The sequence below is a fragment of the Danio aesculapii genome, chromosome 19 (genome assembly GCF_903798145.1).
Source record: "Danio aesculapii chromosome 19, fDanAes4.1, whole genome shotgun sequence".
Lineage (NCBI taxonomy): Eukaryota > Metazoa > Chordata > Actinopteri > Cypriniformes > Danionidae > Danio > Danio aesculapii.
In genome coordinates, this window is record NC_079453.1 from 6552797 (window position 1) to 6570935 (window position 18139).

The window sequence follows — 18139 nt, forward strand, 5'->3', positions numbered from 1 at the left end:
AATGAAATCTAAAGACCAGGGTTGATGCTTGATGTTGCTTACAAATTATTATCCTGTCAGATTATGTCATTTCCATTATTAAAGTATATACAGTTGAAGTCAGAATTATTAGCCCCTCCTGAATTATTAGCCCCCCTGTTTATTTTTTCCCCAATTTCTGTCTAACAGAGAGATGTTTTTAACACATTTCTAAACATAATAGTTTTAATAACTCATTTCTAATAACTGATTTATTTTATTTTTGTCATGTTGACAGTAAATAATATTTGACTAGATATTATTCAAGACACTTCTATACAGCCAAAGTGACATTTAAGGGCTTTAATAGGTTAATTAGGTTAACTAGGCAGGATAGGGTAATTAGGCAAGTTATTGTATAATGATGGTTTGTTCTGTAGATTATTGAAAAAAAAATAGCTTAAAGGGGCTAATAATTTTGACTTTAAAATGGTTTTTAAAAAATTTAAAACTGCTTTTATTCTAGCCGAAATAAAACAAATATACTGTAAACATTTCCTTGCTCTGTTAAACATCTTTTGGGAAATATTTATAAAAGAAAAAAAGTCAAAGGGGGGCTAATAAATCTGACTTCAACTGTATGTGTGATGCTCTAAAGATGTATAATGAGGGAATCGGTGCTTAAATCTGACAATGACTAAGCAAAATATGAGTCAAGAGGTCATAAGTTCACTAGTTCATCAACAATTAAAATTAAAATCCTATGCTTTCCTTTTTGTTGAGAAATTAGCTTCTTTGTAGATTTAACCCCCCCCCCCCTATTCATTAATTAATTAATTTATTCTTATTTTATTTATTTTTATTTATTTATTATTTTTTTCTTATTTCACTTATTTATTTTATTTATTCTTTATTTATTTATTTATTTATTTTTATTCCAATTTTATTTATTTATTCTTATTTTATTTGTTTATTCTTATTTTTTTCTTCTTAATTAATTTATTTTTTCTTTATTCTTATTTTATTAATGATTTTTGTATGAATTGATTTATTTATTTTATCTGTTTATTTTATATATTTTATTTATTTATTTATTCTTATTTAATTTATTTATTTTTATTTTATTTATTCTTTTTTTTCTTCTTATTTCATTTATTTTTCTTTATTCTTATTTTATTAATGATTTTTGTATGAATTGATTTATTTATTTTATCTGTTTATTTTATATATTTTATTTATTTATTTATTCTTATTTTATTTATTCATTCTTATTTTTTCTTCTTAATTAATTTATTTTTTCTTTATTCTTATTTTATTAATGATTTTTGTATGAATTGATTTATTTATTTTATCTGTTTATTTTATATATTTTATTTATTTATTTATTCTTATTTAATTTATTTTTATTTAATTTTTTCTTTTTTTTCTTCTTATTTCATTTATTTTTTTATTTATTCTTATTTTATTAATGATTTTTGTGTGAATTGATTTATTTATTTTATCTAGTTATTTATTTATTTTATATATTTTATTTATTTATTTATTCTTATTTAATTTATTTATTTTTATTTATTCCTATTTTATTTATTTATTCTTATTTATTTATTTATTCTTTATTTGTTTATTTATTTTTACTTATTCTTATTTTTTTATTTATTTTTATTCTTATTTTATTAATTTATTTTTATTTATTCTTATTTTATTGATTTATTTGTTTATTTTTTTCCTATGTGGGGTAAATTGGGTAGGGTAGTGCTAAGGGTGATGTCTTGATATAATTAATAGTGATGTCTTGCACAATTATATTCAATAATTACTTTGAATATTTCAAACCAGCGGATTGTACTATTTTTCACATGTCATGCTATAAAAAAGAATAACATAAAACAAAAAACACAATCATATTCATCTATTCATTATTTTTTACACTCGTTTTTATTTTTCTTAATGCTATGTCAGTATTTTAAAAAAAAATGGCTTCCACGGCTCTTTTTAAGCCAAATAAAAATGAAGGAAATGGATCAATGAGAGAATGGATCAATACTAATGACGTTATTGACGGGACCTCCCTCTTTAAATTCTTCAGTAATTACTAAGACTGTTAATGATGGAGCAACCATACGCAACACTACAAACAACAGCAGCAAATCCAATTACTCCAGTGTGCGCCCACCCATATGTTAAAACAGATTAAAGCAACACAACATCCGGAAAATAGCATTCAAAATCAGTCGCTCGTATTTGCTTCAAACCCATGCGACTGACTTTCTTCCGTCTGAACACAAAGGGTATTTTATAGATTGTGCTGATGTGGATCCATATGGTAGCCTTTTGTGAGGAACAGACTGAAACTGAATGAAATATTTATGGTTTCGGTTTGAAAGCAAGTCAACAAATGAATTATATCAGCATGGAAATGCACAACAGTACACATAAAAGAGCAAGTGATTAGAAACACAGAAACACAGTCAGTAGTGATTACTTACTTTACTTTAAAAAAGTGAGTAAACCCATTGCCTTAAAGGTCCCAATAATTAAAATAATTGTTTTAGAAGTTAATTTCTGTCTGTTAGTTTTAAGGATATCTATAATATAAGGATATCTATCATTCGCAATTAGAATATAAAATTGATATAAGCTTGTAGTTTCAATAATTTTTTAATGCCACCTCATACTTTAGTTTCTCATCAAATCTTCTGTCCAATCAAATGCTCTCTAGTATCTGACATGCCCCGCCTCCTTCAAGACACTTATCATCTGCTTTTCATGTGATGTGCTTGAGTTCGACCATTCTCATTGGCAGAGCTATGATAAATCAAAACGCTATTGGCTGTTTTTTAAAAGGGGAGGAGCTACTCTAAGTCTCATTTTTCAATTGAGATTATGTCAAGCATCAAATAAAAGTGCACATTTCAAAGCACTTAACGGGAACTTTAAAAGCGTACTGTACCACTTTTTGGGTACCCTTGCAAAGACCTAGCACAGCAAAAAGGTACCAAAAGGCGGAGCTAGACACGCAACTGAACACTATTGGTTTACAGAGATACCTCACTTGCTCGTGGACAAGCCAGAATGACAACAAATGAACCGCCATGTTTTAAAATACACAGCCTAGACATTACATTGAAATAATATATACATGTAATAATGAGCCATGGTCAACCCGAGTTTAAACTAACCTTGTCGTCGTCTTGATGAACAGCAAAGAAGCCAAGAAGAAGAGCAGAATCTGCCCTGTGCCCTGAAGTTTTTTTACAAGGTTTTGCTTTCTCCCTTGTGCTCGCCGCATGTCTATATTTAAAATAACGAACTTCTTGAGCTGATGATAATAACATGTGCATGATTATTGAAGTGCTTTCAACATCCGATCCTGTCAGAAACTGGCAGAAAGTGACGCGCAAACAAACAAAATAGAAGCTGGAAAAAACAAAGAAGCAAATGATTCTTTCAGCTACCTAAAACATCACCAGACTGTGCTGGCGAAGATTAAAGACACAGATGAGAGGTTTACACTGACTGTGGGCTGTATGCTGCATGTTGTTTTTGAATAAGGACTAAATGTTTGCTGTGTGTAGTTGTTCTTTAATTGGTATCATATCGGAGACTGTAAGGGTCTACATGTGTTCATATATGTTGCATTTATTTATTTATTGTATGTAATTGCAGACATTACAATAGGCTATTTCACACATCATTGATCTGCAGTTATACTAAATCATGTTCATAGAAAGGTTAGTAATGAACATTTATACACAAGTATTTATGTGTATTAAGCATCTGTTTTTTAAGTACTTCTCATATGATATGAGAACGACCCTTACAGCTTTACTGTACCATTGGTACCCTTTTAGCTGTGGAAATAAAAGCCTGATAACTGTGACCCGTACCAACCCGTACCATACCAATCAGTGGAAATGGGCCAGAACTGTACTATGGATCGGGTTTCGGGTGACCGCTGTGATTGGATAATATACCAAAGTTGGCAACCTGGGGGTGTTACAGACTACCAAAAAGCTGAGGACTGACAGTGGAATAAAATTACTGGAGTTTTCTGGGAGAAATAGCAAAACGGGAGGGGGGCGGGAGATGGGTCTGAAATAAGGGAGAATCTCGAGAGTGTTGGCAGGTATGACTATTAAGTTGATTTAACTTAATTTTTTTAAAATCATGAACATAGGTAATTTACATAAATCTTTAAGGGTTGTTTTAAGGAAAGTCAACTAATCATTTTAAAAACAACCAGTTTCCTCAATTATTTTAGTTAAAGTCAACTAATAATTTTTTACAGTGTAGAAAAGATCATAGTGGTTTGGTATGGTCAGACTGATTTCACATGAAAACATAGCTATTACCTTTGATTGCTAATTCTAGCTGGATCTCACGAAGAAATGTTACATATTGTCACAATATATGGCTAATTCATACTAATTTGGTTTATTTGGAAATGTATGGTTTTTTAAAAGGAGGTGTGCCCCCAAACCCCACCATCAAACCTACCTTCAATTAGATTATGAGTAAATCGTACTCAATGAGACCATACAAATTAATACTAATTATCCACTAAATCAAAAAGTTGCAAATTGACATGGTTTCACATAGGGTAATTTCTGTCATGAACACTCTTGGATTTAGTATGGTAATGTATATGGCAATGTTGAAGTATTTGGTCTTGGCTACGCTGCTGCTGCTGCTTTGATTATTATGGCAGAGCAAGTACCGAGACCTGCTACTGCCAGTATATAAACAGACATGTCATCTGAGAATATAACACACTGCTGCTGCAAAAATAATATATATGTAACCTCCGTAGCAGATCTAAACACAGGTGGAGCTGGGGTGGAGGAGGGTGTCCGAAAAAGTGTCGGATCTTAACAGCGTAAAATGACACGGAGCATTTAAACTGATGAGGAGCAAGCTCATTGGCTGTCGAGGTGAAAGCAACCAATCTCCTGTGCCATGTAGTTAATGACGCAGGAGGAGATTAGGTGAACCTATCAGCCTGTGCGCGCATAAAGTTTTATGGCAGAAATTTTACATATATAAATTTGTATGATCTTAGAAAAAGTAAGCATGATGGTTTACCTCAACATAGTATAATATGATACAAATCGTATGAGACTGATATTGAAAATAACTCAAATTTTGCTATTGACTTACCAAATACACTATTTAAAATCAAGGTTTGCATGCAATTCATTCATGTTGTCCCAACACAAATTGATTAGGTTAACTTAACAAATTGTAAGTGGATTAAAAAACAATTGAGTTGTCCCCCCAAAAATCTCAAAAATATTGTTTAAGCTTATTTTAAATAGGTAGTTTGAAGAAGCAGCAAAAATCTGTGTAATCTGAGTGTAACTGGCATGAGATCGTGTTGCATTGATGCCAGAAATGCTAATAAACTTTGCCAGATTCATTTTTTTGGGATCATATGTGTCCGAGAAACTATAAAAGAACATGTCAAACTATACAAAGTATTTTCTTTTTGTAATAAAGTACCCCGATGATGTGTCCTGCACTGCTTTTCTCAATCTACAGCAAGTTTTATTTGAGTTATATATTCTCAGACTGAAGTGATGCATAAATAAATCATCTTCCTATTGCATTGTTCTTCTCACAAACATGCAGTGTGACCAATGTGGCCCCATTTGCTAACAAATGACTCAAAAGAGTCAACGACCTGACTCTGAATTGGTCAACAATGAGTTTGAATCAGCTAAGTGACTCAGTGAATGAATCAGTAACACCATAATTTGAATGCGCGTTCATATGTTATGGCTTCTGATTGAATTATTATTTATTATAGCTGAACTCTTAATGGAATGGAAAGGAAAAAGTAAGGAAATCATGAACTCTTCTTATGTCTGTGGCCAAATAAAACCAGCAGAAACTAGTCTAATGTAGCTATTTCCAGTGGTCAGTGAATGTGATGGCCTGCAGGGGTCGCTGTGGAACTCGGATATCCTCAGCATGTTTCATATTTGTGTTGGAAACTATTGGTTATAATAATAAACATGCAAAAACGAAACAACACACTTATCCTGACCTCTGCTTATTAATATATGAATGTTAAATTAATAATATAATATTTTGAATGACTAAAAAAATTTTTAAATAGTGGCATATTGTGGTAAATTAAAAGTATTATGGAGCTGTGCTGTTTTTTATATAATATTTAATTTTCTAAATATGCCTGACAAGATGTTTTTGCCATATAAACTACTCTGAATGACAATATTTAATGAATGTCTTCTCTAAATAATATTATAGTCATCATTATTATTATTATTGTTGTTATTATTAATAATATATTGAATTATTAACACAAAAAACAATAAAATAAAATAAATAGTAATGATGTTTGGAAATATAATTAAATCTGTATCTTACTGATTCTCGAAACGCCGCTTTTGATGTATGACACACTAATGCTAACATCCTAGCAGATAGATATCAGATCATTCAAGGCTGTGGACGGATAAAAACTATAAGGATAATTATACTGCCATATAAATACATGCTAGTTATGCAAAGAAGGATTAACATCATATCCGAAACCTTGCTTTACTTTAATGTGAGAAGCTTAATCTGAAGTTTAAGGTAAAAAAACAGATGCTTGACACACTCATCTGCATATAGCTATAGCTGCGAGCAGACACACTTCTGCTTAATCTGATATATAAAGAATCCATAAGCCCCTCAACTAGACCAGAACATTAAACCGGTCTCCCTTTCACACACACTGCTTGTCTGAATCAGTTATAACAGTTAAAAGTCCACAAAAATATGCTCCGGTTTTCCCCACAGGCCAAACACATGCGCTATAGGTGAGTTGAATAGACTAAACTGGCTGTTTCTATGAGTGCGTGTGTGAATGTGAGAGTGTATAGCTGTTTCCTAGTACTGGGTTGCAGCTGGAAGGGCATCTGCTGTGTAAATCATATGCTGGAATAGTTAGCGGTTCATTCCACTGTGGCGACCCCTGATAATTAAGGGACTAAGCTGAAGGAAATTGAATGAAACTGCCCCTTTTAGGCTTTGGATGATCTGTTACCACAGTGAAAAGTCACAAACAAATCCACACACATACACACTGTCAGAAAAAAAGGTATGGTTGGGGTCCATTTGTGAAGGCTTGGGGTACAAATGGTGAAGTTGTACCCTCAATGGATCAAAGTAGCACCTTAAGAAACTTATATGTACCATTTAAGGGTAAATAAGGTACAAATATGTTCCCAACTGTCAAAGGGTCCATGTTTGGGCCATTTAAGGAAAAACAAAACTGTAGTTTCATAAGTGGAGGCATGTCTTCAGTAATCTCTGAACATCCTCTCTCTTGCACGATCTACCTGCTGAGCTTTTTATATGCAAAACCAAATCGGTTTTAGCTCCAGCCCAAGTGTCAGTGCTCAAAATTCATTTTAGGATATTAGCAAGCAGTTTCACCAAACTCCTGCGCATCAGCAAATCTACCCCGGCGCACATTTAGCGCAATAACCTGACCACCTTCATTTATATTCTAACAAAACATCGTTAAGATGCGTCTCATTTATCCTCCATCTGCTCATATGGTACCTGTGGCTGCTTATCCCCCACTACATCCTCTTCCCATTCCACCTAATCAGAGATTTTGGGAAAATTCCACCTCCGTCTGTATCCCTGCTGCAGTTTCATTCCCGCAGCGCTCCATTCTTCCCTCGTCCCCACTGACACAGCCACATCCGTGACCTATTCTGACCCGACTGTTGCATCTGTTGTTGGGCTGCGGCCAGCTTCACATATGTGCTCGTATTTTCCACTCTCTCTCTCTCCGCCACTTATTATCTACCTGTTCCGGCCCCGTCGGCTGACAAGACACCTACTGAGTTCACTTTCCCCATGAGCTCAGCTCTTGCTGCAGTCAGCTGTAGCACTGCTCGCTGCTTATCATTCTGATACTTTCTCTGTGTGTGTCGCGTCGGCTACCGGGGTTCCCTGCCTCTATTCCATCTGTCCAGAGAATTAATCCCCCACACGCTCAAAATTTCCAGCATCTAACAGGTTTGCAACCTATCAGCTTTGAGGAAATCACTAATCAATCTGTTTTAATGGGGATCTATTATGGATATTATTTTACAAGATGCCTCAGAGTGTCTGTGTGAAGTTTCAGCTCAAAATATAACACAAATAAGGTTTTTTTAACTCTTTAAAACTGCCCCTTTTAGGATTTGGTGACTGTCACTTTAAATTCAAATGAGATTGTGCTCTTTTTAAAAGAGGGCGGGGCTACAAATGCATATGTGTCAGCAAAGTGGCATATTCAAAAACAGGACTAACCTCCTATGCTAATGAGGGAGAGGTTGTCACTAATGGGCGGGGCTTTTCCTGTCTGATGACACGTACAACGGGAAAATGTCAATCGAAGTGTTTCTGCAGACTGTTTTTATCAAGTGTGATTATAATAAATAAAATTTATCTATATTTGTCATTAAAAGCTGGCTATATTCACACACTTTTCCTACACAACTGTGTTTAAACCTCTTATAAAAGTGATTTTTTCATAATAGGTACCCTTTAAAACATTATATTTAGGGGTAAATAAGGTCAGTATGATTTAGGAGATACTTTTGTAGACAAAAAAATATTGACAATCCGTCTAATACAGCACTCACTTTCTGTCTCCATTTAGCAAGTGTGCTCACTCAAGAAACCTTTTAAGTTCATTACATTAAGCACTATGCTTCCTCTGGTCCACGGAGGACCTGATAGAGGTGTGTCTGTGCTAGTCAAATCGCTAAATACACTGCAACATAGCATGACTCGTTTTGGTCACACTTTAGTGTAATGTACAGTTCACGCTATTAACAAACCATTAACTAAATAAACTACTAATTAGCTGCTTAATAAATGTTAGTCGGTAATAGTTGGGTTTAGGGATGTCAAATAAGATCATACTTGACGAATGCTAATCAAAATTTCTTAATAATAATCTTAATAATAGGCAGGTATAAAAGCAGTAGTACATGGTGTAAATTGTTACTTAAATTAAAGTGTTACATTGTTTTTTATGTAAATCTACTGATAATGTACAATTTACGCCATTAGCAGACCTTTAATTAAGACTTTTAGCTCAATAAACTACTAATTAGCAGGTTTAAGTATTGGATTAGGGATGTCAAATAAGATTATACTATATAAGTGCTAATAAACAGTTAATATTTTAATAATAGGCAGGTATAAAAGCAGTAGTAAATGGTGTGAAGTGTTACTTAAACTAAAGTGTTACATTGCGTTTATGTTAATCTACTGATAATGTACAATTTACGCTATTAACAGACCATTAACTAAGACTTTTAGCTCAATAAACAACTAATTATCAGGTTTAGGTATTGGATTAGGGATGCAAAATAAGATCATATCATATAAGTGCTAATAAACAGTTAATATCGTAATAATAGGCAGGTAATAAGCCAGGAGTAAATTATGTAAATTGTTACTTAGTGTTACATTGTTATTTATGTAAATCTACTGATAATGTACAATTTACGCTATTAACAGACCATTGACTAAGACTTTGAGTTCAATAAACTACTAATTAGCAGGTAGTAGTTGGGTTTAGGTATTGGATTCGGGATGTCAAAGAAGATCATACTTCATATCAATGCTAATCAAAAGTTAATATCTTAATAATAGGCAGGTAATAAGCCAGTAGTAAATTATTTAAAGTGTTACTTACACTAAAGTGTGACATTGTTTTTATGTAAATCTACTGATATGCAGTGGCAAATATAGCTTGGTCATTTCCACAGATGCTAACATCAAAAAGATTTTTTTATCTTTATTTTATTAATTTTTGCTAATTTATCATATATATCTAATACAAAAAATGGCTTTTATTTAGCTTTTTTAAATGCTTTTATTTTGGCAATACAACAACTGGAAGAAATGCCATTTCTGAAATAGATTTTACTTCAATGGACAATCAGTCTATGGTCGTATTGGTGCGGCTGAATTATATTCTGTGTCTTCTATTAGCACTTGTTTAGTATCACTTAACACAATGTGTTTGACCTCTCCTTTTCTGGACAAATCTGGGCAAGATACAGTGTGTGATGTCACATAATCTTTGCCTTCCTGGCGCTTCTGAGTAAATTAAATATTAGGTTGCCAATTTTCAGGTCAGATAACACCTGCGCTTTTACCCAGATATCCAGTGCGATCTCACTAGGAAACGTAACTATTTTATATATTGTTAAAAAATGGTTAATTCATACAAATTAATATGATTTAAAACATATAATCCCCCCAAGCACATAACCCGAGCTTTCATTTGAGGATTAGCTAATCATACTAAAATGTATCAATAAAATTGTGCAATTGAATACGCATTAGCCACAAAATCAAGTGATATCGCATCACGTTAGCTGCAAAACAGTCAGAAATAAACTCATCACTTAACAACAGCCAATGTCTGCCACCCAGGCTCATTGCGGATACGTACCCAGGTCTACATTTCTGGGCACAGCGAAATACGTGACCGGAAGTATGTCTGCTCACAGTTTTTGTTTATGCAAATCCACCAGAGGCCGCTGTATACACTTCAGCCGACAAGGCTAGCTTGCTGTCAACAGACTGAGCCACCCACCCCTCGCCTAAACCCAACCGATAATGTTTTCAAAAGCAATCTAGAAAAAGAAAAGCCATCGCAGCCGTGTGATTTCACCACATTACTAGCCTGTTGTTTACTTATTTTATTTTATTTATTTAGCTTTTATTTTACCTGGTTTCTGGAACCGTTCTTCAACGGACTCCATTGTCACGGTCAACTCAGCTCCGCGTCCCAAGTCCGCTGATGTATACGACGAGCTACTGGGCAAACTGGTAACACCAGAAAAGCTGTCCACACAGAGGTAAATGGTCAGCTGGTAGCCCGAAAAAGGAAAAGAAGCCGTCTGCGGTGTCATACCGCCCCATATTTTTCATTTTAAAGACGAAGCTAGGGCTGTGCGATTTGGGGAAAATATCTAATTGTGATTTTTTTTTTTATTATTATTTTTATTATTATTATTATTATTATTATTTATTTTTTTTTTTGACAGATATTGTGATTTCAATTTGATTTGTGATTTAATTTTATAGTCAAGCTTCAGCTCAATATTCTGTATCGTAGCTTCTTACTGTTAAAATGCTGCGAGTGTTAGTTAAAAAAACTTAAAAGATATTAACTAACTTAAACATTTATTCAAATTTGTTTTTAAGAATTTAGAAATGAAACACTCATTTTTAACTAAAGCAAACAGTAAACACAAATAAAATGACCTTACGTTTCTGTAAACAAATTAGTGAGATAGTATAGCTTATTATACAAACAAAAAATATATAGTTATAAAAATACAGAACACTTAGCAAACTAACATGGCTGAAACAACTCTAAAGTTGTACTTTGCTGTTGCTTGCTACTAGATTGAATGTCACTGGCAATACTTTCAGTTGACTTTCAGCAAGACACTCTTCGTATAGCTGCCTGTGGGGCTTTTTTTTATGTGCTGGTTGTTGTATTTCCTCATGCTGTGGCAACAATTCTACGACAGCACCTACAAATTACTCGGTGTCTGAAACAAAAATATTTCCATATTACTGATGTCCTGTTTTTCTTTGACATTCGTCTAGTAATGCTTCTGAAGCAGCAAATGCCATCATCCCACTCATCCTCGCTTTTTGTCCACGTTTAGTTTGTTTTTTATTGTGGGCGTTCAGCATGTTACGGTTGCACAATTCTGATTGGACAGAACGAAAGTGTGCTCACTCAATTGGCTAGTAAGACTATCACACACAGATGGCAGTTACGCATTTGCGCTGGGCGGGGGAAATGAAATAATACATACATATTTCATATCGCAGCGTCTTGCGATTAGCTAATTGCAACGTTTCAAATCGCAATTCGATTAATCGCACAGCCCTCGACGAAAAGCAGCCAGATGTACCTCTGGCTACATAATTCGTGCTCTCCAGAACTGTAGACAGGGGTACATATCCACAATGAGCTTGTGTTGCATGTCTTCCAACACAAATATTAATTGGGGTCTTAATTAATTAGTTCTTATTCATGTGCATACAATTTTCAAGTTGTTCTGCTTTCTTGTTTGATGCACTCAACATCAAACAAACACACGCCAGCAACATTCTTGCTCATTCATTAAGCAACTATAACCGAAATATGCATAAGCATTCCTGTAAGCCATGTCCTAAATTCAACTGATTGAGAAAAGTTCAACAGCGCGGTCATATGATTAAACATGAAGTTTTAATATTCATCTGAGCATTTAATATTCTCTGTGCATTAATATTTCAAACATGGAGCCCAAACTAACAAGCTTCGACATCCAGGAATATCTTGTTACCAATTCTGACTTATTCCGGCTTTTAGCAGGAGTCTGGCAAAAAGTGTCTACACGACAGGCTGACATGTTACTCATCTGACTTCTTTCTGAAGTTATCATTCGCTCAGAAATGCTGTCTTCGTTTATTTGAGCCTTGCTTTTTTGGCTTTGGAACATAAAACCAGCACTGACAAATGCCTCATTATGTTTTGCCAATTTATTTTCGAAGTCTTAAACATGAGTTCACCCCTGAAGCATGTTAGCTGAGAGGCAGGAAAAGACGGAGAGAAAGGCCGAGAGACACAGACATTCAACCTTGCCTCTCTCAAGGACATCACAGGGCACAGTGAAGCACAGTAATGTGTTGTGCATCTTCAGAATCAGCATTTTGATCAAAATAAAACACTTTTTAATTACATTTATTGCCTGCTTGCTCTGTACCGCTTCCAAATGCTGACATAAAATGTGTCTGCTTTTCAAAAGACGCAGTCATCATGTGAAAATACTTCTTTGCTGTAAATATTTCGGATAATAATATCAGTTTAGTGATACACATATTATTGGATCGCAGATCTCAAAACATTATGCATATCGTACAAGGGTGCGTTTCCAAAAACCATCGACAGCTAACTAAGGTTGCAAGTTCTGTTGTTACAAACATTCGTTGTTCCCCAAAACCTTCATTCCAAAAACATTCACAAACTCGCTTGCAACTACACCTCTGGAGCTGAAGTTAGAAACATAGTTCTTAGTTGTGTTCTATTTCCAGTTATCCACCCTATGTCCTATTCATTTAGAACATTCACATTTAAACATTTAAACTTGGAATTATTAAAAAAAATAATTAAAGTCATCTTTCTTAGGTGTAATTTGCTTTCAAAGTATTTTTAAAGTTCAGTTTTAGCGATTTTCGTGCTTACAATTGCGCTCCCTTCGTAGTGCACTTTGAAAACATTGATGTCACTTTGAACACAGCCGTGGCTCATGACGAAAACTATAGGTGACCTATTATTTAAAAGCGGAATTTGTTACGTCACCAAAGCTTGTGAAAACAAAAAAACAGCATACGTTGATGCTTTTATTTTATAGTAGGTTATTTATTAAGTATCTGTACTGTATATGACATGAGCCTGTTGGTTAGAACATTTCTGCAGTGCTTTGCATGTGTCATATTGTAAAAGTAGACTTTTCAAAAAAATAATAAAATTAATAAACAATATCCAACTTAATAATAATAGTAATTTTTGTTTTTTCGTTTCCTAATAAATAATAAATATAAAATTTTATTTCCTAATATATAGCCTCATTATTGATTTATTTATATGATTTATATATGAGATTAGAATACGTGTTAGCTTCTGTGAGTGATTTTATGCATTAGAACAGAATATGTAATGTTCTAAATAATATTTGTAAAGTAAACACAGGCCCTATATGTGCCATTTACATATATTTCAATTAATATGGAAAACGAGTGCATGTTTTATCAAAACTTATATTTAAAAATGAGTGTGCATGTATAACAATATAATTCGCACAAAGAAATTATGGGGTTCTCTTGTCCGCGCTTTTTGTCCACGTTTTGTTTTTTTTTTTATTGTGGGCGTTCCGCATATTACGGTTGCACAATTCTGATTGGACAGAATGAAAGTGTGCTCACTTAATTGGCTAGTAAGACTATCACACACTGACGGCAGTATTTTTACAGTTCAGTTTTTAGCGATCTTCGTGCTTACAATTGCGCTCCCTTCGCAGTGCACTTTGAAAACATTGATGTCATTTTGAACACAGCCGTGGCTCATGACAAAAACTAAAGGTGACCTATTATTTAAAAGCGGAATTTGTTACGTCACCAAAGCTTGTGAAAACAAAAAAACAGCATATGTTGATGCTTTTATTTTATAGTAGGTTATTTATTAAGTATCTGTACTGTATATGACATGGGCCTGTTGGTTAGAACATTTCTGCAGTGCTTTGCATGTGTCATATTGTAAAAGTAGACTTTTCAAAAAAATAATAAAATTAATAAACAATATCCAACTTAATAATAATAGTAATTATTATTATTTTTTTCGTTTCCTAATAAATAATAAATATAAAATTTTATTTCCTAATATATAGCCTCATTATTGATTTATTTATATGATTTATATATGAGATTAGAATACGTGTTAGCTTCTGTAAGTGATTTTATGTATTAGAACAGAATATGTAATGTTCTCAATAATATTTATAAAGTAAACACAGGCTCTATATGTGCCATTTACATATATTTCAATTAATATGGAAAACGAGTGCATGTTTTATCAAAACTAATATTTAAAAATGAGTGTGCATGTATAACAATATAATTCGCACAAAGAAATGATGGGGTTCTCTTGTCCGCGCTTTTTGTCCACGTTTTGTTTGTTTTTATTGTGGGCGTTCCGCATATTACGGTTGCACAATTCTGATTGGACAGAACGAAAGTGTGCTCACTTAATTGGCTAGTAAGACTATCACACACTGACGGCAGTATTTTTACAGTTCAGTTTTTAGCAATCTTTGTGCTTACAATTGCGCTCCCTTCGCAGTGCACTTTGAAAACATTGACGTCACTTTGAACACAGCCGTGGCTCATGACGAAAACTATAGGTGACCTATTATTTAAAAGCGGAATTTGTTACGTCACCAAAGCTTGTGAAAACAAAAAAAAAGCATACGTTGATGCTTTTATTTTATGGTAGGTTATTTATTAAGTATCTGTACTGTATCTGACATGAGCCTGCTGGTTATAACATTTCTGCAGTGCTTTGCATGTGTCATATTGTAAAAGTAGACTTTTCAAAAATAAAAAATTAATAAACAATATCCAACTTAATAATAATAGTATTTATTATTAATAATTTTTGTTCATTTCCTAATAAATAATAAATATAAAATTTTATTTCCTAATATATAGCCTCATTATTGATTTATTTATATGATTTATATATGAGATTAGAATACGTGTTAGCTTCTGTAAGTGATTTTATGTATTAGAACAGAATATGTAATGTGCTCAATAATATTAGTAAAGTAAACACAGGCTCTATATGTGCCATTTACATATATTTCAATTAATATGGAAAACGAGTGCATGTTTTATCAAACTAATATTTAAAAATGAGTGTGCATGTATAACAATAAAATTCGCACAAAGAAATGATGGGGTTCTTCTCTAAAGAAGCTGTTACTCCACCCCATTTAGAGCATCATTATGGGCGTTTTACATCATAAATAACGTGGTTTAAATGATGGATCTGTGAAAGAGAAACTACGGTTTTGGGAAACACTCGTCACTACATCGTTCTTTTCCCAAACGATGCATCGTACTATGATAGTTACGTTGTTGTTCGGGAATCGCACCCCAGATCTATATTAGACGCTTGCATCAGAAACATATTAGTGGAGATGCAGTCATAAAGATTACTTTAGATGCTTGTTACTTATTTAAAATTAGTTGAAGCAACACAATTATTAGGGTTTTTTGGGGGACAACTTATTGTTTTATGTGCAATCCACTTAAAAAAATTAACTTAATTGATTTTTGTTGAGAAAACATGAAGGATTTGTGTGAGATCCAGCATTTTTTATAGTGTAGTTTTATACTACAATATAGTTATAAGGTCATAATTAATATATGTTGATTGCTGATAAACCCAATAAACATGGCAACAACAAATGATCAGTGAAGACATATTGAATTTTTGTGATAGAACAGGCTGAATGGGGGACGTTTGTCACTGTGAAACCTGCCTCTGATATATTATTGGCTATATTTAAGCTATAACATTTGTTAAAACATAAACATTTTCAAGTTAAAGCATGAAAACATCTATATTTATGCCGATATCTGTTTTAATTTCTTATATATATTTTTTCAATTGGTCATTGTACACATTTGTCTATTTAAATGCATATAAACTTAATGCGATAGTGACATTTTCCCCTGCATGACTCCATAGCTTTATTATTTACACCTAATGATTTGCCATTGGTATTCCGTTCAATCCTCTGTGGGTCCCTTTTTGGCCGCTATCAGGGCAGTCGTAAGAAATTAAGTATACTAATTATGTGAATGGCGCAGTTGAGGTGACATCTTCTTGGAGTAGCCGATTAAAGTCATAAATCTGAAGTGTTTAAATGTGAAATTTTTTATCCCAGGTTTGCTTTGGCCACTGTGGAACAATGCTGCATCTCCACCTCGCTTTCATGACAAGCCTGCGATTACGCCATTCAATCTCACTCATTCATTTAATGTCAGATCTCTTCTACACACAAATGAAACCTAATCCAGAAAGGGGGGCAAGGTCAATGAATTCTGTCTGATTTATCCTTGCTCGTCTCCGCTATGCACAGACACGCTCGCCCTGCGCACGCCCACAGTCCAAGTAACCCGTACACTTCCCTCACCGCGCGACCAATACGTCACAGTGATGTTGACGATTACATAAAATGTGATTATTGCCCAATCATGTCGCATCAGATTCGCGTTGAGCTATTAACACCTTTAGAAGCAAGACTAATGATATATGTGTGTTTTAAAGCGCAGGCGGCGGAGGATACAGCGAGCGTGCTCGGCTTTGGGGAGGATAGTGCACGCGCATCACGTATAATTGCGAATTCTGTAAATCCAATTATCTGTAGATTACATTTCTACGTTGCGTCTGATAAGCAAAGGCTGATATCAGATGCTCCGCTTCTCTGAGGGGAATAAGGGAAGTCTTTGGACGGACTCCGGTCCGAGTTTTGCACTAATGACTTTTAGTTGATGAAGATGGCTTGGGTTGTGAAGTTATCTATGTATTTATTTTACAAACAGGTTAATGTACTACTTATCTGTCTTATAACCCCCCAAGCGCACCGCGCGCGCGCGCACACTGATGAGTGCAGTGCACTGGGTTCAGGCGTTTCCTTTACGATATTTCATTGATCTCTGGCGACGGAAAATTCGTGGAGGTTGGGCGACGCATTAAAGCCTCAAGGCCCACCTTCGATATTATGGAAAAATAAATAAATAATTAAGCCGCTATACCGTCGCGACTACAAATAGAAATACTTTGGCGGCCATGTTGTATTCGTTTAGCTCAATTGGACGATACAAGCAACAATATTACCTCCTTTCATGTTTAATATAGGGGATAAGAACGGAACAATGCGTGCTGCAATAATCGCACATCACACCCAGCGATTAGAATGCGTCCGATGAAGATGTACATGCATCAGGGATGCAGCTTTAGCTGGAGATACTCAAAATTCCCTGGTGCAGAAGGCAAATTTAGAAGTACCAGGAGAACCAGTGTTGACCAAAAAAAATATCTGTATTAATAATTCATCATGCGGTGATCATAGAATTAGATATTGGGATGGTGCGTGTCAGTGTATGGATACTGGCTAACTATCCGCAGCGGCAGTCTATACCCTAGATCACACTCCTGGGCGACATGTATCAAAGGTAGTCTGTTTGTATGCATGCTAATGTAGGGGGGCTCATTTCGCAAATTACGCCATATAACCCGATTTGATCGATAAATCGATCCATCGCACATGGAACGGTGCGGTTGAGAGAGCGGCTATTATAAACGTAGTGTATCTGCGATTTGATTGACGGTTTCATTGGTAACTGCATCAAGAATAAAGGAGAAATGAGGAGCAAAAGGATGTAAGACAGCGGGAAAATTCCGTATACATGCCCGTAAATGCTAAACCGTGAGCGAGCAGCAGTGAGATGTCAGCTGCTGACGCCCGGTTGCGGTGAGGAGACGGAGAATATGGGAGGAGATGAGCGATAAAAGCAGCAG

The 18139-nt window shown here is 34.3% G+C and overlaps 1 long non-coding RNA gene across 1 annotated transcript in view; it reads right to left on the reverse strand.

Moving 5' to 3' along the window:
- The window catches only part of LOC130246791 (uncharacterized), a 58874-nt gene that overhangs the window by 40405 nt on the left and 330 nt on the right, over positions 1–18139 (reverse strand). The window lies entirely within an intron of this gene.